The sequence below is a fragment of the Schistocerca piceifrons genome, chromosome 1 (assembly GCF_021461385.2).
Source record: "Schistocerca piceifrons isolate TAMUIC-IGC-003096 chromosome 1, iqSchPice1.1, whole genome shotgun sequence".
Lineage (NCBI taxonomy): Eukaryota > Metazoa > Arthropoda > Insecta > Orthoptera > Acrididae > Schistocerca > Schistocerca piceifrons.
In genome coordinates this window covers 739,289,506-739,313,314 of record NC_060138.1, presented here as the reverse complement: position 1 = coordinate 739,313,314, position 23,809 = coordinate 739,289,506, and the positions used below count along the sequence as shown (strand labels likewise).

Sequence of the window (23,809 nt, the reverse complement as noted above, 5' to 3'; positions counted from 1 at the left end):
GTGGTATCGTGTTGAAGCTGCATGGGCAACTGTACCTGTACACGCCATCCAAGCTCTGTTTGACTCATGCCCAGGCGTATCAAGGCCGTAATTACGGCGAGTGGTAGTTGTTCTGGGTACTGATTTCTCAGGATCTATGCACCCAAATTGCGTGAAAATGTAATCACATGTCAGTTCTAGTATAATATATTTGTCTAATGAATACCCGTTTTGTATCTGCATTTCTTCTTGGTGTAGCAATTTTAATGGCCAGTACTGTACATTGCTTCCTACTATGTCTAAATTAGAGAGATTCGAGAACACGCGGAGGCTTAGCAGCAGTGGTTCTTCCCGCGTTTCCCGCAAACTGTTCGGGACTGGAACGAGAAAGATGACAAGTGACAGTGGTACACAAATTAGCTTACGCCACACACTGCAAGGTGGCTTGCGGGGTAGAGATGTAAATGCCTAGGAGACAGGACATGTGGTATAATATGCTTGTCTCATTCTGTTGTAATTTTTTGAAACATTGTCCCAGGAAAACGGCGATCTAATAATATTATAATTTATTTAGTAAACTCTGTCGTGGACGAATACAAGTTATCATCTTTTATTTATGCACTATCGCTTTCACCAAGGAATGATCTCTGAAGCTGATCGAAACCGGTCACCCATAAATAAAAAGTAAGATCTTATATGTGAATCTTACGTGCGACCACGAGTGTGTTTAGTAAATAGGTTATCATTCTGTTATACTGAGAGAGTCAGCCGGCCGCTGTGGCCGAGCGGTTCTAGGCGCTTCAGTCTGGAACCGCGCGACCGCTTATCACCAGATCATCAATTTTTTGGAGTCTTATCTCCCGCACTGAAGTCTAGCTATTCCGCCACGTTGCCGCCCGTTTCGATGCCCTTTAACTACAGCAGTTAACGAGCACTCGACGAGCGCAGTGGTTTGTGGAAACAAAGTGTGGAATTCGCGTGCTTGCAATGAAAATTTTCTTCTATTAAACACCGACGAACACTCCCGTTGCGCTTGAACACTAGTCACGTAATTCACTTACTGCCCTTGTCTTTAAGCACCGCAGGGTTGCGGGGTTATCCAGAGGAGTAACAACATTTTGGTGTAGACCGCATATCTTAGCAATGTTATTCTTCAAAGGCACCGTTATTTCAGTGAATAAGTGTGGAATGACGCCACAAAATAGCTAGGCCTACGCAGGACAGATATGTATGTATGTTGGTCAGGTTGTGATGCAGGTCGCTTAAACTGTTGTGGACTCATTTTTTGTGTGACAAATGTAAGTATTATTTACTAGTATAGTCACTGAAAAGACTTCAATAAATTTATCTGATAAGATATTTACTATTATAATCACTGAAAAGATTCCCGTAGATTAAGCTGGTGAGGTATTCTGACGTTACTAACATATGGAAAACGTCTTACGCCTTTGGTAATGCAAGCGCGTACATGATATTCACACTAAGGCTACTGAACACCAGTAGTACTATGAAGAAGCATATTCCTAGTAGAAGAAGATGCAATTTTCCAATACGATTCCCTTCCATTTTTCATTTACCTCCCCTCACTGTAACATTCTGTTATGTACTGTTGACCTCACGAGTTTGTCTATATTACGCAACTCACACGCTATGATTCGGAAGTATGATATAAGGCAAGACAATTATGTTTCGTTGCAATTTATTTTTATGACACCTGTACACACCAAGAAAAGGTGGTCGCGTGACCACCATGGCTCTGTTGAACGACGAGTTGCGAACTACAGACCAGTGGGAGCGTTGCAGAGGCGAGTGACGCGATGCAGTTGGCCGTGGTGAGTGTCGTTATCTGGCGAGCGCTAGACGGTGACCGCGCGTAGGACGCGGCCTACATTTCTTTATCGCTGTTTCGGCACTCCTGCGAAATCAGAGCACACTCAAACGGCAAACAAAACATAAGATGGCGGCAAAATTGGAAAATAAAAAAAAGGAGTAGCAGCTAACTGCAGTCTCATGGCATCCAGCACATTTCACTGGTTTACGAAGTCTACTTGTCTGAATAGCTCTTCGTTGACTGCTAACTTTTTTTCTTTCGGCGTGCTTGTACAAGACAGTATTGACCCTCAACTAAGGTCTGTGTATATACAGCAATAGCCTCATTGTTGATGTGTTTTTGATTTTATAAAAATTTACTCGCAAAGCGTTTTGGGCCCCTAGCGTTCATCTGTAGGTACCGAAGAATACACAACACTTAAATACAAGTTCAGTCAGGAGGAAAGGTACATGCTTTGAGGGGTAACAGTATTGGTGACTGAACAAAGCTTCATATGGAGATATGCCCTATTTCGAATGGTTTCCGAGATAGAACACTTTTAATGTGCGCTACATTGTTGTTTATTTTCTGTATTATACGGTGCACTGTTATTGTTTTACAATGTACCACAGTGATGTAGATGAATTCGAGACGAACAATTTGATACAGGACACTTGTGATCTGTCACATCGAGAAACCATCTCAAATTGGCCTAAAAAATCTATCTAAGCTGCAGCGCTTGCGCGTCGCGCGAGATTTTCAGTATTTTCTCCCTCTAATCGCGCAAACTGATAGCGCTTTGGAAAAAATGAGTAGGAACTTATTTGTAGGAAATTTAATGCAGTTTAATTTTGGTACTGTGACTCGTTTACGTCACAGCCCACGGTTTTCGGGCTATTCAATAAAAACGTACTTTTTTTGTTCAGAATCACCAGTACTATCATTCCTGAAAGCGTGTACCTTAGCTCTTGGCGAACCTTGTACGTTACCAAGACTATTATTACTAATTTGTTGGGTTGCCAGGGTCTTCATGAGGTCTGGACGTCTCAACACACACAAATAATAATTATAAATGGCTAGAATACGATCCTTGCCGAAAACGTCAGTTTTGTTTTGGATGAATGTGAAAAAGAAAGTAAAGAAGAAGATGAAACATGGTAACAGCAGTTACAGCTACGTCAGTACTTTAACAGGCACAGTACCGTTGTGCGATAGGGTGTACGTACTTCGGCAGACATCACGACCCTCGGTTCGCGTCCTTGTTTGGACTGATTTTCAATAACTTTAGGTTAATGATTTTACGGGAGATAAGTGTCCTTGGAAATAATGTTGCTTGACTCATTTGGAATAGAAGTAGTAGATATTTCAAGAATAAGCACTTAGTTGAAGCATAGTGCCTTTCGACGATTCAAACCCGCGTCCGGCCATCCTGATTTACGATTTCCGTGATTTCCCTAAATCGCTCCTGGAAAATGTCGGGACGGTTCCTTTGAATAGACATAGCCGATTTCCTTCCCCATCCTCCCATAATCCGACGGGACCGATGACCTCGCTGTTTGGTCCCCTCCCCCATACCAACCAACTAACCATATTATCTTTCCTGTAGCCTATCACATTTTTATATATACTCCCATTTCATTTAATGCTTGACATTGATCTGTAATGAAAATGATCATGTATATATATTTTCAATTGTACTTACTGGTACCACATAAATGGTTAATTTCCAGAATGATTGCATTAAATGAAAACTGCCAAAATGTAATTAATTTTATTGAATTCCCCCATTATGCAATATGTTTATAATCTATTTGTTTACACAATAACTCATAGATTACTGATATCACATTGGTTGTTGTATGTATGGTATATTTTATAGGGCCTGAAGATGACGTTGTTACGACGTTGAAACTAGTTGCCAAAATAAAATCTACGCCTTAATTACAGCTGGAGGAATTTTTTCATTTTTTAATATAAATTTATACCAGCTGACGTCCCACTGTCCTCCATTACAGCTATGGATGTACTTACAGTCTTATCTTCCTCATCGGCTAATTCAACTTGGGAAGGATCCCACAGTCAGGAATGACACTCAAGTACTGGGTATACAAATGGACTCAAGCAGATCTATGTGGACGCTCTACCTTGAATCACTGTCGATGATAATCCTATACGACGTTAGTTTATTAAGTATGGTAAAAAAACAAGAAAAAAGTTTGTTTCTTAAGCAAATCATCCTACTTCTTGGCATAGTCACCTTTGCGGGATATACATTTAGTCCAGCCGTCCCCCACCTTTTCATCCCATGAGAAAAATAGATTCTGTCAAGCTCTACAAAATACTCGTTGACTACAACTATCACTTCCTCATTTGATGAAAATTTCTTCCCAGCAAAACCAAAGATTCGAATTAGGGACAGGAAGAAGTCACTTGGGGGCTACGTCTGACGAATAGAATCGATGAGGAAACAGTTCAAAGCTCAAGTCACGCACTTTCGCCATTGTGGGATGGTGCGTTACCCTGGTGAAATAGCGTTTTTCACGTGCCAACCTTGGTCTCTTTTCAGCCAACGCAACTTTCAAACGAGCCAACAATGAACCATAATAGGGTCCAGTTACTTTTCTGCCCTTTTACAAGTAATCTACGAGTATTATTCCTTGAGAATCCCAGAAAACAGTGCCCATCATGTTACCAATTGACAAGAAAGTATTTGCCTTCTTTGGTGCACTTTCACCAGTCTCTCCTTTGTTTTGAGTGCTGTTTTGACTCTGGTGTGTAATGATGGATTCGAGTTTCATTAACAGTTACAAATCGGCGCAAAAAAATCTTGCAATTGTGATTAAACATTACCAGACACTGCACTGAAATGTTGTGACGGATGTGCTTTTGATCGACTGTTAGCAATCGAAGGTACACTCCTCGCACATAGCTTCCTCGTAGCCAATTCTCGCTTGCAGCATATTATGCACTCACTTTGTTGAGATGCTTACAATCTCAACAGTTTCATGAATTTTTATTCGGTGCTTTTGCATTAGCATATCATGGATTTTGTCAATGGTTTCCTTTGTGGTGGACTCAATTGGACGGCCGGAGCGCGCTTCTTGTGGCCATCATTGACGGTGCGGAGTCCAGTTCTATTTTGATTCACGGTGCAATTCAATGCGTCAAATGAAAGTATTTAATAACAGCACGAAACCCGGCTTTCTCCATTTTCAATCGCAGTCGACACGCTGATCAGTTCAGACGGCTGTCGACAATGAACTGTACGATGTACGTTGTTGAAATTCTTTATAGGATCTTTGGAATAATCAAGGTTACCAACCATGAGGCGCAACAATAACGTTCCATTCTTTCATGGAAATTTACCAGACTTATCAAACCACTCTCGTAAATTTAACACTTAAGACTGATCTTATTGATTCCTCGGTGATGATGCTATCGAACAGTATCGAGACTTTTGTGTAACCACGCGGATTACATAACATTTGTTACTCTGAGCTTCACTGCCAGTTTTGCAACAGTACTGCAGCTGTTCCTGCATTTTGTCACAGTTTCTGATAAAGCACCCACATGGTCGTCCGTGGATAGCCTGTCAGCTACTGACGTATGTGACTTGGATAAAGAGGAATTCAGCTAAGCTGTCCACTTAGAAAATTTCCAGTACTATTTAAGAGTTTGTAATCTTATTTTCATACAATTAATTATACAAAAGAAAGCGACGCATAGTCTCACAGCATAGCTACTGTATGTTAATTTCAAGAACACCAGTATCAACTAGGTATTTCAAGTGGAATTACAGTCTCAAAGAGACGAATTCAACCGTGTCTTAATCTCCGAAATTCTGTTTATAATTTCGGAGAAATTCGTACAGTATTTAGCAATTAGGAGTGTTCTGTCGGGCATGGAGCCTCGAATGGAAATGTCGCGTCCGACTGGTTAGGCGCTCCAGCTATTTACAAATTCGGGAAAGATGTGAGAAGTTTATTTTAAAACTGTGACTAATCATACTTTGCTTCAGACTGACACACCAACTGGAACGCAAAAGACCTAGTGCCTAAGAATAATTCATCAGTTAACTGCGGTAAAACTATGGTATGTTTTTGTCAGAATTTGAACGAAAGGTGAATTTTATAAATGGAATGAATCAGTGAAAAAGGAAATTAACGTACAGAGTTTGCTATATAATAACCTCTCATTCAAAAACAACAGAAGTTTAATTACGATATAATCGTATACATTAACATTGTAATATTACCTCTGCAACAGTAACAAAATTGAAATCACAGAAGAAAGTGATCATAGACAATTCTATGACATTCCATTCAAGTCATCGGGTGTTCGAAGAAAGATCAGGATTCAGCGTCCCGTCGATGACTAGATCGCTAAAAACTGAGCACAAGTTCGAATTGCGAAGTTACGGGGCCGGAAATCGGCCGTGTCCTTTTAAGAAGGAACCATCGAGACGTTTACCATTAGTGAAAACTACGCTTGGGTGACTAGACTGACGTTCGAACCGCCGTCCGGTTTCGAGTCCACTAGGGAGCACTGTGTCACTTCGCTTGCTTAGTGTGTTCGAAATGGCCAGTGACTACTGTTAACACACGTTTCCGTTTGCTCGTGCGATGACTTCTGGACAGACATGAGATTTAGGCAATATCGTCGCACACACTGCAACAATACGATGGTTTAAAACTTCTTGGGTTATGGGAATTTGTTGATAGGCTTCATCTTTCAGCTTACCCCAGAGTAATGAATTTCACCTTTGTACGTGCAGCTCAGCTGTTCTCGTCATGATCCTCTGCGTTCTCCGTAAACAATTAGAATATTTATCTTGATTTGTGAATGTCAATTTATATTCACAACAACCAGAATTTGATTGATTCGAACTATACAGAAAGAATAAAAAGCTACCATTTATCGTTATTGCTGTTTTCAATTCCTGGGCTGGCAGCGGATGAAGAAAGCTTTATTCCCGTTGTGTCCTTTTTATACGGATGTCGCGGCAATGTACTACCTGTTTCCTCCTAATGCGACGTGACGTATTTCCTTATGTGGTTACGAGATCAAAAACTTTCTCGTGAGACAGCAATCAGTTTGATGTTCAAAATGTATGACTTCCGTTTATCGGATTTCGGAAAGTGAAATGAGGTTGAATTCACCTCTTGGAGGTCTGCTGTACAAGCGGAAACACTTCGATCCGTAAAGGCGAAATTTAAACCGGTATCTCAGACAAGAGACTTTATGTCATGTATTGAGGAGAATTATGAATATTGAAAGATTGCGGAAGGATTCGAGCTTAGTTGAATTATGACCTTCATGACGCTGTCAAAGAACAGTAGACCGTATGTGTTCATGTCTGTGACTGGATATAAGACTGCGTACCAAATGGTACTATACTCTGATTAACATTTCGAATATATTCTGAACAGTAACAGTGCTATGAGACATCGCTGAGAGCAAGTGATGTCACTTTCGTTCTCACGATGTCTTTTAACCCTAGATTACTAAATCCTCGTTAAAATTTACGAATGCAGTTGGTAACAATTCGCGATGTCCGCAAATCTGGAATTATCAGTGTATGGTGTAAAACAGAACATTTTGTACTGATGTTATATGTAACAAAGCGCTGGAGATCTTGTAATTGTAATTAACTAGTGCATAAACTATAAATTATGACTTCTTTTGAATAAAATTTGGAGTAGTAAAATTTACGATAGTTTAGTAGCAATGCAACTTTTTCTCGCCTTTAGTGTTCCAGGGTTAATGGAGATGGATCATACCGTGGAATCCATCGAAATTAATGTCCTCATTCGCGTAAAAGATTCATTTCGGTCAGATTCCGTTATTGAAAATATTCTACATCTAGAGAGATTCGAGGGGACTACATTTCGGGCATCTCTCTAGTGCATCAAGAAATTTATGACTCGCTACATTGAGGTGGATTATACGCTGTACTCGTGCTAGGAGAAACATTTCGTTGTCTCGATTTACTTCTGTACTTTACCATAATCTCGCCATGTGGCAGTTTATCAATGTTGAACTTCACAGTGAACCAACAGCACTTATTAGAAGATCGAAATTATGGCGCCACGAAAAACTTAAATAATGCTCCTCACAATTATTTCATTATGGAGCCTACCCCTTACCAAAAAAAAAAAAACAAAAAAGAACAGCCAAATATTTAATGCTCTAGTGGTCCTTGGTCGAGAGCTCAGGAAAAAGAAACTCGAATCGCCGGCAACGTTGACTGCGCACTTCGAAATGCTTTTGTTTCTTTGTACGCAGTGGCAATTATCCAACACGTTAGTTGTGCAGTCAGTTGTAACTATCTAAATGTAAACATTGTCATGAAAGTGTAACTATGCAGAAGTGAGAATAATAAGGGTAAATCTCGGCACCGACCCAATGCCCTCCTCCTCTCCAGAGGCACTAATGTCCAATCTGTCGGCTGGATGACCCCAACCCATCAGAGACGACAATTACTTTTGGAATTCAATCCAGGATATTGATATAAAAACTAGTGGTCATAAAAACATAAAACCACCCATTCCTTCCTCGTCAGCGAAATTCTGACAAAGAAAATTTATTTCAGTGCCAGAATTCAAATAAGCCACCTTTAGGTCGAGCAGCATTACATTATTGCCTCTTCAAGTCAAAAGAGGGGAAAGCACGCAGGAAAGTCTTCTCAAGGAAGTTTCGAAGCTTTAGTATTGTCATTCCTGCCACAGAGGGCTTCTTTTCGTCGTAACACACCGAAACTTCATTTCTACTGTGCATGCTTCGGCGACCACCTCTTAGTATTTTACGGTAAGCTTGATGACTCTGGAGTTAAGACTATTCGAGAGGAGAGGTGTTGGTCTCCCCTTCTGAAGAAAAGGAATATCTGAGTATAACGCTCCGTTGAGGACGAGTGTAGCAGAGGCGGAGAACAAATTGGGATTGGACGAAGATCGCAAAGAAATCGGCCCTGACCTGTACAAATGAACCATCCCGTTATTTGCTTAAGTGGTAGAGGTAAAGTACGGAATACCTAAATCTGGAGGTCTGGGCGCGGTTCTGAAACCTAGTGCTACCGAATACGTGTCTAATGTCTGAAACATGGCGCCACCCCTCGTGCATTTAGGTTGTCTCTGGTTGCCCTGGAGGCCGGCTCCGGTCTCGTAAACTGACATGCGGCTGGGAGAGCGGTGTGCTGAGTACATGCCTCATCTAGTGACGCCTGTGGTTGAGGATGACACGGCGGTCGGTCGGTTCCGTTGGGCCTTCATGGCCTTTAGGGTGGAGTTTTAGTTTTTAATTCGGTTGCCCTAAATCGCGTCAGGAGAATGCCGAAACAGTTTCTGAATCAAACCATGGCCTATTTTCTACCCAGTTCTTGTCTGGGTCGAGCTTGTGTTTCATTTTTAAAGCTTTCAGCGTAGACTGGACATTAACTTCTAACCTGTCTTTGCCTTCCTTGTGTGCTTCCACGTATTAGTTCTTTTCATAAACATGTAGCGAATATTATGAGCAGCTGCACTTCAAACACGCACATTATGTGGATGTTTGATCATCTGACTATTACGAATAGTGGCGTCACTTATATAGTAATGGTGTTTCGATAGACGCCGTCACTCATTTTGTTTTCATCAGATGTAGCAATTTTAAGAAGTCCTTCATATGGATCATATTCAAGAGCAGTACGGTCATGTTTGTACTCAGCCATTCTCTTTTTACAATTAAAGGAGAAGACTCCTAATGACCGTTCATCGAGCTTCGACCGAGCGTGGTAGCGCAGTGGCTAGCACACTGGACTCGCTTTTGGGAGGACGACGGTTCAAATACGCGTCCGGCCATCCACATGTAGGTTTTCCGTGATTTCCTTGAATCACTCCAGACAAAAGCCGGGATAGTTTCTTTGAAAGGGTACTGCCAGTTTCGATCTTCAACCTGAACGAAACAGTCCGAGTTTATTCTCCGTCTCTAAAGACCCAGTTGTCGACGGGACGTTAAACCTTCATTTTTTTCTCATCTTCCGGTAAATTTGCGATGGACAAAATAAATATTTTTATGATGGCTCAAAATTCCAAGTTAGGTACTAAACGAAACACACGCAATACTACTGCTTTTCAAGGACTTTTAAAGGACGTGTAAAGAAAACTATTCCACAGATCATTTTATTACTTGGCATGCCATAGTCTGCATCACGTACCAACACAGCGAAAAATCATAGTTGATACGAACGCTACCTCTGTGCCAAAATGTCTTCATCTTGTCCTCGTACTGAACGCTTAAGGAAGAACCGCGAAGTCACGATAAGATTAATTAATTAACTTCTAGAAATGTATAGCAATCACTCGTTTTACGCGCATAAATGAATGAAACGCTTATCACGACCGCCACAGCGACCATTATCCTTCAGCCTTCCGCTTTAATGATTTGTTGAGGAATGAGAGAACACTTGAATTATGGCGAACTTTTCTCGCAACTCAGTGGTGCAGTGGCCACGATCAGAACTAAAAAACAAAAACAAAAAAAAAACAAAAACATATTCGCCTTGTAGTTAGCGCAGACGGCGAAGCAGGACTCTTTCGTTCAGCTGCAATTCTCGATTACTTACCTCAAGAAGCACTCGTAACCGGAGGACTTCGCGTTCTGACGTAGCTGAAAATTAGTCTGCGAGTAAAAGACTTTGAAACAGGTTAGAAAGAATGGCGAATGTCCTAGAAACACGCACTTAAAGCGGGCTGCAGCCAACTCGAACGCCGGCTTTCAACTGATATGCCCGGCACCCGCCTGGTCCGGTTAGGTAAGCCGCGTGTTATCTAGTTGCCTCCTGAGGATCAAGTACGACACCTGCTATAAAAGGTGTAACGCGAAACCGGACGTCTTCCTTTTAACGTTTTAACTTCTTATCCTTTGTCTAAGGTTTCGCTTGTTATCTAAAAAGTAATCAGAGACTGAAAGAAGATAGACTAGGCATGACGAAGATGGCAGCCGCGGATGCCCCTCGCTGCGCTTTATTGGCGTACATGGCACACTCTTAATGTTTCTTCAAGAGCAACGAAAATAGGCCAAGGTGATGGATACAGATAGCGCTAATGCCTCGGGATTACAAGGAGCTTTTTACGTCTTGTCTGTCTTCAAAAATTGGACTGAAATGTTTTAAATTACTTCACGATATCATTCTTAGGCTTTGATGACTTTAATTATACGCTGAAGAATTCACTACCTAAAGAAGACACAAACTATGGACTCTTCCTAACTCCAATGGAAACGCTGGTTGAAATTATATAGCGAGTGAACTTCAGTGTTTGCAATAACTTACTCCCTCAGTTGACAATGAGGTAATTAAGAAATACCTGCTGCTGTTAAAAGATGTGAATGTCAGAAAACGCGTAAGTACTAGTCTGGATTAATAATGGAAGTACACAATCACTGTTACTTACATTCATGAGCCAAGAGATCATCACCACTGCCCACGGCGATATTGAGAAACGCCTAGTGGCGTTGCGCGCTCGTGAATCGGTAAGGAAAGCACACTCGCGGAGTAGAAAGAAACGGGGAATCACTGTAGCGACGATACGAGCTGCAAACGCAGAAATTCACTGACATTAGCTACTTCGATGAAGGATAGTTCGTTATCTACATCTACGTGATTACTCTGCTATTCACAATAAAGTGCCTGGCAGAGGGTTCAATGAACCACCTTCATGCTATCTCTCTACCGTTCCACTCTCGAATGGCACGCGGGAAAAACGAGCACTTAAATTTTTCTGTGCGAGCCATGATTTCTCTTATTTTATCGTGATGATAATTTCTTCCTATGTAGGTGTGTGCCAACAGAATGTTTTCGCTATCGGAGGAGAAAACTGGTGATTGAAATTTGATGAGAATATCCCGTCGCAACGAGAAACGTCTTTGTTTTAATGATTGCCACTCCAATTCACATATCATGTCTGTGACACTATCTCCCCTGTTTCGCAATAATGCAAAACGAGCTGCCCTTCTTTGTACTTCTTCGATATCATCCGTCAGTTACGTTGTGCAAGACGCGACAGTTGGCTGCGACTGCGACGCTGCCCCCTCCTCTTTTCCCACCCTGGCAGACGGCGACATGGCCGCAACACGACTGGAGTCGTCGCTGTTTCCCAAGCTCCGGTCGGCGGCGGCGGATTCAAATACATAAGAAAAATAAAAATTCCGATTTTCTTGCTGTAAAAAATACTGTATGTTAATGCAACAAAGTTACATCGGCTCCCAGAGTTAGTTTTTCGATACAGATTCTCCTTTTACTTTAAAAAATTGAAAAGTATCTCTTCCGGTTTTGCGCGTTTTTTTTCGCTGTATATTACTTCTCTATCAATTGTGAGGAAAGCAAAAGACACAAAAAATTGATGTTTGCGTATCTTACAGTTTCACATCACAGCTTGATAATGAGGTGTCTATTTTTCCGATATTCGTCACAGTTATTTCGATACTTAATTTACAAGTAACCTACTGCATAAAATTTGAATTGTGTACAGTGAAAAATGTGGTCGCTGGCTACTTTACGTATGGTTTACGTTAGGTCATATATCGTTGCCGATGAAAAGAAGCTAATATATCGAAATTATTTTTAAAGTTGAGATCAGAATGATATCGATCTCCGTTTCCGAGATTTGGGCTCATATATCTCCGGGAGCGTCGCGACTAGCCGCCAGTTCTGTCGACGCGCAACGAGAATCGTGTGGTCATCACACGATAGAGAATGCATTTGTTTTGTTTCGCTGACACATTTGGACTTAATGAAACCATTTTGTGTCATATTTCTCCGGTATGAGTTACTAATATTTCTCCATATGCTCTTGACAATTTCATTTAAAATGCCACGAAATGTAGGTTTCTTAAAGCCAAGTGATCAAGCAGAACCCATTTTCTTGGTTTTGCTGAGGCATCTGAACCTGTTCCAAGCTTTCTTTCTCGTTTATTTCTCTGATACGAGTCCCGAATATTCCTCCAGCTGTTTTTGCACATTTCACCTAAAATTCCAATGAAAGATAAGTTTATTAACAATAAGTGCACACTAGCGTCATTGCATTGTTTCAAGTTCTTGACAACAAGATAGGGTTACACCTTAAACATCTCTAGAATTTTGATTCTGAACGTCTACAGTATACACTGGCAGAAATGTGGAAGAAATAATGTCCGTGCTTGTTCACGAAATTTCCCCAAATTATACTTGTCAGTTTCTCCCATGCAGAAACTTTTGGAACAAGCTAAGGCAACTTTCATAGCCGACTGAATCTTTATTCCCATCCAAATGAACTTCCATATTCTTATATTCTCACAGCATACATCGTTATGGATGACATGAACATTTAATCTTGCCAATCTGCACCCAAAAGATGACTCCACGATTTACAAAAGACGAATTTCAATTGTGAACTGTGTCAGACCAGAAGGGCCTTGTAAAACAGTAGTGCACTTTTGGCACAAGTTTTTTGAGCACCATCTTCTACCAATGAATTGAAGTGAATGTGACAAATTACTTATTGCAGCATACTGTTTGCGCAATCTGTTGAGAAACGCCTTCCTCAAAAACGAACATCTATTGATCACAGAAAGCTGTAAAACAATCTGGTGGTGGTTTTTCACAACTAGAAGGTATCATCAAGACACCAATCTACCGTTTACTTTCAAAGTGAAGGTATTGTAAAATGTAACTTTCTCGTTGTACTTTAGATTGTTCATTTTATAATGTACTTGCCGTTTTCAATTTTTATCGTCACAAAAAAGGGTAATGCGAAAATTCTAATTCTACATCTGCATGGATTATACTGATTTTCATAACAGGCCTGAAAAATTTGCATTAATGGGAAAATATTATATATTTCACTCACCTGCCAGTTTCAACTGTGCACCAATTTCTGTCTCTGAACATAGTGTCTCTATATTTAGGGTTCTTCAAATCGTAAAGGCAAGGATGTTGCGAGACCAGCTCACAGAGCATCACATCCTGTGAGTGGCTCATTTCAGTTTTCCTTGACTGGCTCGACATCTTTCTGGCAGCCGTACGTCTTTGTGTCGTGCGACTTCCGTCGCAACACTGCTCACTGGTGCAGTGCTGCGGCAGCTGCCGCAACAGTCGCGCGTCGCATCCCAAACTCGAACTGCGCATGCGCCAGCAGGCAACTTCTGACGTCACGAAGCGACCCGTCGCAGTCGCTAGTGTGCTTCGCGTCTTGGACAACGTACCTGTGTTCTGCCAATGAATCGCATTATGGTACAGCGCCTGGGAACTGACATCTCGGAAACGGTGAAGGTGGTCGGCTGTGAGCATCTGTGGAAAGTGATTGAATGACGCTGAAACCGCAAGTAGGCGACAAGGTTCTGAGTGTCCACGACTCATCATAGGTTGCTAAGTTCGGAGGCTTGCCCGCTCTTAAACAGGATAGGCGGTAATCTGTGTCCCAAATGACGACAGGGCATAATGCTGGTGCAGCCGCAAGTGTTTCGGAGCACACCGTTCAGCCCAAAATCTTATACATGGGGCCCCACAACAAATGATCCTTTCATGTTACCATGTAGATCCAACTACATGGTCATTTACGATTGCAGTGGGCACTTGATCATCGAGATTGGTTCGTGAATCTGCGGAAACGTGTCTGCAGGTCATGTGATTTCTGTTTCCTGTTACACCACGTCGATGGTCGGGTCCGTCATTCAGATGAATAGTTGCTCGAAATATGCACTGCGCCACGGACGGAGGCTGGTGGAGGCAGTGTTATGCTATTCGTGAGATTCGACTAGAATTTTATCGGATCTGTAGTGGTAATTGAAGGCGCCATGAACATTATTGCGGACCACCTGCGTCCCAACATGCTTGATGTCTTCACCGACAGCGATGGTATCTTCCAGCAGGATAACTGTCAGTGTCAGAAGGCCAAAGGCGTGCTGTAATGGCTTGAGGAACATTATAGTGTGAACTCATGTCGATATCTTCTCATCTTTCTAACCTCGGTGAAATAAATCTGGCTTACTATCAGGCGCCAGGTTCTCGTCTATAAACCACCGGTCTGTAATTTACTGGATTTGAGAGAACTGTGGACAGGCATCCGGTGTCATATACCTTTGTAAGCCTACCAAAAACTTATTGAATTCATGCTACGCAGAACCTCATCTGTATTGCGTTCGAAAGGTGGGAAGGTGACCAACATTCAATCAAGTTAGTAGTTGTATTGTTTCGACTTAGTAGTATGTGTGTGTGTGTGTGTGTGTGTGTGTGTGTGTGTGTGTGTGTGCTTGCGTGTGTATGTGTGTGTGCGCGCGCGCGCGCGCGCGTGTGTGTACATATGCCAAATGACACTTTCATTTTGTTTCTGTCTGTCCACTCTTCGGTCCAAATGTCGTAAACGCAAAGGCTGCTGTCAGTGAAACACACGGGAAAGACGGTTTGATGACGGTGTAATATCGCACACGTACACACCATCGACTGCATGTAAATAACTGTCTGTGACAGGTAGAACGGCCACCAGAGTTATTCGTGTTTAGCATTGTTAGCAAACCTGGTAGGATACACATGGAGCTTGAACAGCGTCATGAGTTCAGTGGTTATTGTGAAGGACACAGAGATACCACGTACTCGTGTGAGATAACGTTAGCAATATCTGACAGAGGCTGAATGGGGCATCATTGAGGTCTCCGTTTGGGCGGCTGGTGAACTGTGCGTTTTCCAGATTTGTGGAGCGTACGGATGTGATAGTGATTCGATGCTGAACAACCTTGGAGAGTGAAGGCAGACATACTCGTCGCCAAGGTTCCGATCGACCGCATCTGACCACCTCAAGGGTGGATAGGTGTGTTCTGCACCAGGCACATCGTAACCCCTTCACATTTGCACCTGCCATTCGAGAATTAATAGGCACGGACTGCTGATGAATGGCGTGGCATTATTGCCTGCTCTTCACTACCTCGGAGGACCATCGACGGCGAATATGGCGGCGACCTGGAGAGAGCTTTCCTTCTTCCACTGTTTTAGAGAGGCACTCCCGTCATGGTGTCATTGTGGGGGAGTCATCTTACATGGCTTCAAGTCACGGCTGATAGTGCGACAACATTACAGCACGGACATATATGCGTCTCCATGAGTTACTTCTCTTGGTACAGTATCGTGGTGCCATTTTTCAACATGACAATGTTCGTCCACACACGGCACGTGCGTCTATGAATTGTTTGCCGTGATGCTGAGTTACTCCAGTGGCCGGCGAGATCCCGAGATCCGTCATCGATAGAATATGTGAGAGACCAGCTCGGATATGAGTTCCGTTCCAGTGCCGGTATCCAAGATATCAAGCACCAATTGCAACTGTTGTGCACCAGCTTGCTCCAGTAGTGGATATAATGACTCTATGACACCATTCCCCATCGAATCAGTGTAGGCATCCAGACCAGCGCGGGCTCATACTGCCAAGGTCTTTGTAACTGTGACTCGTTATTGTAATAATTGAAATAATATCACACACCCCCTCAAACCGTCACGATTCATTTTGTGTCCTGCTTCCCTTCTGCGTGCTTAACTTTTTTCGTCACACAGTGTGTATAGGTTCCCAGTGAAAGCATCGAATAACGGCTGCATGAGGTAATATTTATTTGTCATTAACTGGATGGATATCGAGATTTTAGTGCACCATCAGCAGTTTGGTCGAACATAACATTTGTACTACAGGACAGGCTTTAACCATTACTTTTTACTAAAATGAAATTTGTTCAAAATTTCCCTTGTCGTAAGTGGTATTGCAGATTTCCAGTTCACTTATGACAAGGGATTAGATTATTACGGATTTCAGTTTATCGCCAAAGCCAAAAAGCGAAACTGATCTGTAATGATAACGACCATACCCCATGCTCAAAGCAAACAGTCTTTCCAGTCTTCCAGTGAAGAATGACAAGCGGTACACGAATGATTGGCACAGAGCGATGTGCAGTTCGGGAGGCCGCTGGTTCATATCCCCACCCGGTCTCTGATTTAGGTTTTCCGAGGATTCCCTAAATCGCTTTAAGAAAATGTCTGGGTGGATCGAAAGTGATACAGCCAATTTCCTTCGCCAGTCAGAGCTTGTGTCACTAACAGTATCGTCGTCCACGGGATCTTCTTCCTTTCACGAGTGGCTCGTCGCCTTGCGTACGTGAAGGATGGTACGCAACATACCCGATGATATCACTCTTCGAGTGGCTACAGCAAGAGAACGCCTGCCAGACATGTGATCTACATTAGGAACGGTTGGAAGTTCACCGATGCATCCGATAGGCTACTCGCAGCCCTGCTCGTGGGAACAATGTAATGACATATCGTTGCGAACAATCGTCGCGCCTTTTTTTTGGTTCTGTGTGACGCAGCTGAACGACGTAACGCAGCCATAAATTTCGGCCGCGTGTGGCTGATCTGTTACATTAACGTTCAAGCTCTGCAGAACCTTTGTGGTGCAGAAATGCCGCTCGTGTGGAGCTAGACTCAGCTAAAGCTGGTCGTGCAGAACTGATTGACTGGTCGCTACAGAAATGTTTCAACGCTCTTCCGCTGGGCGATAGGGTACACGCTTGGCTAGATTCTCGGTATCAGCAGTGTTCTCGTATGGCAAAGTACGACGTGTAACGTCCTGGCCAAGGATCACTTTGCGAAGTATTAGGTTCTCTTTCCAGAACTGCCGACAGCAACGGAACACAGTCGCATGATAATGAAAATCTCACATTAAGGCCCCATACTTGCTTTTGTGCGGGACTAGAACGGTTTATGCAAAAATAAGTGTCGTGTGACTAGAGCCTCCCGTCGGGTAGACCGTTCGCCAGGTGCAAGTCTTTCGATTTGACACGACTTCGGCGACTTGCACGTCGATGGGGATGAGATGATGATGATTAGGACAACACAACATCCAGTCCCTGAGCGGAGAAAAATCTCCGATCCAGCCGGGAATCGAACCCGGGCCCTTAGGAGTGACATTCTGTCGCACTGACCACTTTTTTTTTTTTTTGTTGGGTCTCCTTCCTCCCCTTCCACCGATCCTTACGCTCGCCAATTTCTGCCTTCTCGGCCTGGCTTCTATGCCGTTAAAAGAACGTTTAATACAAATAATGCTTCTTCTGCATCAAGAAAAGAAAAACAGTGTTGTCACTGCAGTGGAAATTTCAAGGTGCGTTGCTTCTGCAGCAAAGGAAACGTTTCATTCCTGTCGATGACTCTTTGCTGCGAAACTTTTTTTCATCTTGTTTTTTGTTTTTTTAACTTTTTTTAATATACAAAAAAGGTGTTTTTCTTAATTTTTTGTTTCCACTATTCTTTGCGTGAGATATCTCGGCTTATTGACGGCACCCAACGCTCGTCTTCTCGAGGGTTGCCTATTATGGTGAATCCCAAGCATATGCTTGGTCTCGTTTCATTTTCACCTCTCAGCTACCGGGGGTGGACAAACGGTTAAGTATCACGACATTAAAACCAGACTGCTGTCGCAAAGTCTGTAATTTGCGAAGCTACCATGACATAAAAATTTTCTTGAATGTACGACATTAGCGTCTCCCTCTCGATCCTGGTTACCACTATCCGAAATCTGTGAAGTTGTTAATAACTGACGCTTCAGGCTGTAGTGAGAGTATGGACACTGTCACTGGAGTGACAACACGTCGCCCTTATCTGGAATTAAAACAACGCACTCATGTTAAGTACGTGATTACAGTGATTCTGCGTATATTTTGGAGCATCATACTGAACAAATGACAGAGATGTTGATAGGGTCTGTGTCTCTGTTATAAGCATCCTCTCAAATGCCATTGCTTCGCCTGGTGGGATACAGAAGTCAAAACTGTATCATTCGGTCAAACTTGGCTTCATTTTGCAACATGACTATGCGGCATCAATTACTACCGGCGATACGTGTTCGTAAAGCAGCTTATGTTATTTCTGTCTTGCAGTCCTGGCATGCCACCGATTAGAGAAGTTTGGTCTTACTAAGGCCTTTCGCCAACAGTCCCGTCACTGGTCTCCAGAGATCCGTACGAATGTGTTGAAGTCTCTAACGAAAATAGCACGACAGGTAATCTCTCAAAAACGCATAATTCGCTTTTTTATTTGATGCCTAGAGCTAATTAAAGCTGTATGTACCGCGGAAGGATGGAAGAAGGAAGGTCGAAATCATTACGTAGGGAGTACAAGTTTTGTTTGGATAAGAATACGAAAGGCGCCAGGCCGAGGAGGCCATACAAGCATTATCCGGCAGGGACTTAGGAAAATCACAACACACCGCAATTGGGATGACTAGACTGGGGTTTTAACCCCATTACTTCAAAATACGAAACTACTTTTAACCACGACGCTGCAACGCTCGGTTCGCTGCCCAGGGATTTTTCTAGCCGAAAGCTTAAGGAATGTGAAGTTAGCAAGGCTGGTACATGCACTACAACAGAAAATGCTGGTTCGCTCCTATCACAAGAACACAGATGAAAGTCCTGTGTGACGCTCTGTCGTCAGGATACACCAGCTTGTTTCTCAACAGTACGGTCTGAAACTTCCGTCGTTCATTGGACTCGTCCGCACTTTCGTCTCATAAAAATTGCAAGGTTTTCAGATGGTTTGATATTGATGTGCTTTCTTTCTTTCCTTTTTTTGTTTAACGCTAGTATCTTGTTCAAAAGGGTGTAGACTCATCTTAATGATTCTTAAGCGAGAAAAATTGGATACTTCCTATATCACAGTAAATCGCCAGACTGTGTTCGATAATTACTTGACTTACTGATTAGACCAGAAGACTCTCAGAGCAATGTGAGGAATCAGCTTCGAACCTGGTAGAGGACTGCCGTCATTTCGATACCAGGTTTTTCAAAATGAGGAACGACGGGACTTCATCATCGATAAAGAACGAACACATAAAGTATTACAAAAAGTGCCGCAGCATAACTATGCAGGTGCCCTTCCAACAGGTATGTCTACATGTGAAACATCCCGTGTACTATTTTACGCGAAAATTAAATAAAAGTAGATGCCGTCGTGCCTACCTCAAATCCATAACGACATTCAGAGAACTGCATACAGCTGTCTCCAGGTTGACGCTGCATTTATTGCGTTTCGAAAAACGTTTTATTTCATTACCGCGGTGCAACGGGCCAGGGTTCGATTCCCGGTTGGGTCGGGGATTTCCTCCACTAGGGGACTGAGTATTGTGTTGTCCTCATCATCATTTCGTCATCATCGAAACGCAATTCGCACACTGTGTCGTCAACTGAAAAGACTTGCAACTTGGCAGCTGACCTTCCCCAAGTTGGGACATCTGGCCACCAATGCCATACAGTCAGTAAACAAAATGCGGCGCGATCTTACCATATATACGACATTAGTTTGGGGCTTTACGGCGTAAAGCGTACTGTTTCGAATCTCGTGACAGACCTTACTGGACAAGCACACATAGAAGGAAAGATATAGTCAATATACACTAACGAGCCAAATATTGCGACCGCTACCCACTCCGAGATTGAATGTCGCCTGATGGCATTGCAGGCCGCGACGTGTAAGGAAAGAAACATTCCAGCAATTGCACGGGCCACATATGGAGAAATCCACTGACACACGCGGTCTTGACAAAGAGAGGGTTGTTATGGTCTAGCTTCTGGGAACAAGCATCCCGAAAACTGCGAAGCTGGTAGGCAGTTCATGTGTTGCTATTTTTACGCCACAGAACAGAAAAGAAGTTCATGATGGTGCAGCCACAGACGACACCAGGCAGACGTGGTGACCTAGCTACGCAGCAGAAAGAAACAATCAGCACCGTAAGTCGGTCGCGTAAACGAGCACAGGTTGCTAAACCGGAACCAACCGCCAGGCATAAGTTACGTCCACTGTGAGAGAGTGACAGACATGTATTTGTTAGCTCTTGTTACGTTAAGCAACAGGCAATACGTAGGACGCAACAACACCTACCAGACACTTGACAGTGCAGTTAAGAGCTTGTAACAAATTGTTAAGTAAACAAAGCGGAACGAGGACCGCTGACATCTAGTAGAGAAGCGGGCCACTTTCGGTCATAACGGACAGAGCCTCACGTCTTAACTTCCCACCACTTCCCATAAATACCTTAGTTCTCCAGCTCTGGATTCAGTTGGTCGTTAGGATCTATCACATTCGTACCGGAGCACTCGGTTCAATGATTATTACGGTGTTGTCACATCCATTTATTAGATGTTCCAACACTTCTCATGAACACGCTCCTTGCCGTTCCCGAGATGACAACATCCTAGTAATCACTACCTACTACTTGTCGGGCTTTGCATTGGTGGCCTACCACGAAAATGATGGGGAGACTGAAGGTCTTCTATCACGAGTGCATCTTGCAGTGCTTGTCGCACTAACATCATCACCAGTGCCTGCTGAGAGAGCCGTCCGATGCCTCTATTCCTGATTGACGCTATAGGCACTTCTGGGTGTGAAAGGCATCTCTGTCCGGTGGGGCTAGGATCATCCGACTACACGATGTCAGGGAGTGTGGTACATCCCGATGGGACATCGCGGGTAATCGGCATTTTATGGAATTGGATCGAGGACGTTCTAACCCATTGTGAGGCCACCCTGACACAGCTCTGCTTCGCCTGCCTGACTTCGAATTAATTGTTGGAGAAGCGGCCTAACTGACCAGAAGTGAACAGAATTCTTCCGCCTCACTGGCACGAGGCGTCAGCTGAGTCTGACGAGGAGACTCAGAACTGTAAATCTGAATGAATAAATCATAACTTCCTAATCATGTTTTATTGGCGCCAACAGACGGTCTACAGGTTCCACAACACCATCCTGACATCGTAGAGGTGTTTCCGCTCGGCACCATCGTATTATCCTGTTCATCTATGGAGAGTGGTTGAATGAAAGTGATGTCACGAGTAGACGACAAGGCTGGTGTCTAACGTCTCATCCCAGAACGTGAAGTTTGGAGGCTTGTCCACTCTGTAAAGCAGGATAGGTGGCGATCTATGGTAGATCTCAAGACACAGTACAGTGCAGATGCAGACACAAGTGTCTCGGAGCACAACGTTCAGTGCATGTTGTTGGATATGGGCTTCATCAACGGACAATGCCCACACGTTCCCATGCTGGCCGAAGGACATCGTTATTTACGATTACAGTGGGCACTGGAACATCGAGACAGAGACATGAATTAGTGAATCAGTGAATCAGGTGGGCTAGTCGGACGTTACTGGTTACACCAAGTCGATGGTCAAGCCCGGATATGCCATCATCCAGGCGAATGACTGCTCGAAGCATGATCCGTTCGTCTGATGCAGGCCAATGACGTGGGACATCCACCTTGGCTTTCATGGAGCCTGTGGTAGTAATCGATGACCCCATGACAGCCATGGGCTACGTGAACATTATTGCGAACTACTTGCGTCCCCTCATGCTTGATACCTTCCCCGACGGCGATGTCATCTTCCAACAGGATAAATGTCCGTGCCACAAGGCCAATATCGTGTCACGCGGTTTGAGGAGCGTAATAGTGAACTCACGCTGATGTCTTGGCCACAAAATTCGCCTAAGGTGAACCCGATGGAACTCAGCAGGAACACTATTGGGCGCCAGCTCTGCACCCACAAAACACCCATCCATGGTTTACGGGAATCGCATGACCTTTGGATAAGACATCTGATGCCACACATCTCCGTAGTCTTACCAAGGACGTATCAAATGCATACCACGCAGAATGTCTGCTGCATTGCGTTCCAGATTATTAAGCATGTGGTCATAATGTTTTGGCTAATCTGTGCACTTGTGTGCCTTTTCTCCAACGGGGAACGTCGGAAGAAAGGAACGAAACTGGAGGCGTGACTGGATCTGTCCCATTCCAGTATCCAGAAATTATATTGTCAGTAGCTGTTCGCGACTGATTATGAATAACATAGACGTTTGGCACGATGTAATGTCGCGAGGAAATTATTGCTAAATCTCGGAAGATCTATAGAAAATTCAGTGCTTGTTGGAAACACAGGCCAGTTAGCATAATGAGAGCAAACACAATGCAGTAGCCATAAATAGACAATAAAATTCGCTTCTGTTTTAATATTTGTATCAGCATTAAAGCACTGGATGCAGCTAGAGCATTCAAATCTCTACAAGTGACTTTTGAAGGGATGTACAACGGATTGATGACGTGAGTCGTGAAATGAAGAAAAACTTGCCGTTCAACGTTTCACGTGAAGGAACATGAGACAGTACTGCTTACGTATGAAGGAGGTCATTTACGACATTATCTTATCAATACTTGAGTACTGTTCACCTGCTTCGTAGATATGTTAAAACAAATTCACCGAGGGGAGAAGGAAGTTTAAAAAGAGAAAAATACGAGTATCTACAGATTTGTTAAGTCAATATCAGAACGTTGCATGAAGTGTCCACATTTCAAGAAAGTATTCAGAAAGGATTCACATTAGTGGAAAATACGGGTTACATCTAAAATGTGAAGTACAGATTCTGAATTAGCAAGCTTTAACGACAGAGAGCAATAAACGCAGTTATTCAAAGTGCCTTGTGAACAGACTAGAAATAAAGTAATGACCATGAAAACGCCGAGTAGGTAAGAACTGCATTTCAGTTTCTGACTGATTGAAAAGTTTGCGCAAAAAGTACTCTAGATGACGTACTTAAATGTTCTGATTTGTTCTGATTGATTGAGCCATCTTCATAAATAGAAGATTGAGAGTGGTGGCTTCAGCAATGGTGCATCCGCAAGAGTTTTGGCGACGCGCGCCAGCTGATGCCAATGACAGTTAATACCCTCTACATATTTTAAGCTGAAGGTGACCTAAATCGGCCGAAGCTGGTCATAGTAATAAAATACATGATGCAGATTGTGTTTCCTTGAAAAAATGCATAAATATCACTGGTTCCTCCAGACTTTCTGTAGGTTGGATCATTGTTTTGAGCGTCATACTGAGTTATGAATACTGTAAAGAAGCCAGGACGGCGGACGAGAGGATATTAACAGAATTTCAGTGGGTTATTTTGCGAGCGTGCTGGTGGTTTGATGTCATTCC

At 43.1% G+C, this 23,809-nt stretch overlaps 1 protein-coding gene across 3 annotated transcripts in view; it reads right to left on the bottom strand.

The window, feature by feature from the left end:
• The window catches only part of LOC124711684, a 316,172-nt gene that overhangs the window by 194,421 nt on the left and 97,942 nt on the right, over nt 1–23,809 (bottom strand). Inside the window, exon 1 of one of the 3 annotated variants that reach the window (XM_047241894.1) lies at nt 10,389–10,507. The exons of the other annotated variants lie outside the window; for them this stretch is intronic. The gene's annotated coding sequence lies outside the window, so the exon portion shown is untranslated. Of the gene's footprint in view, nt 1–10,388; nt 10,508–23,809 lie in introns of those variants that run through there. 3 annotated transcript variants of the gene reach the window in all.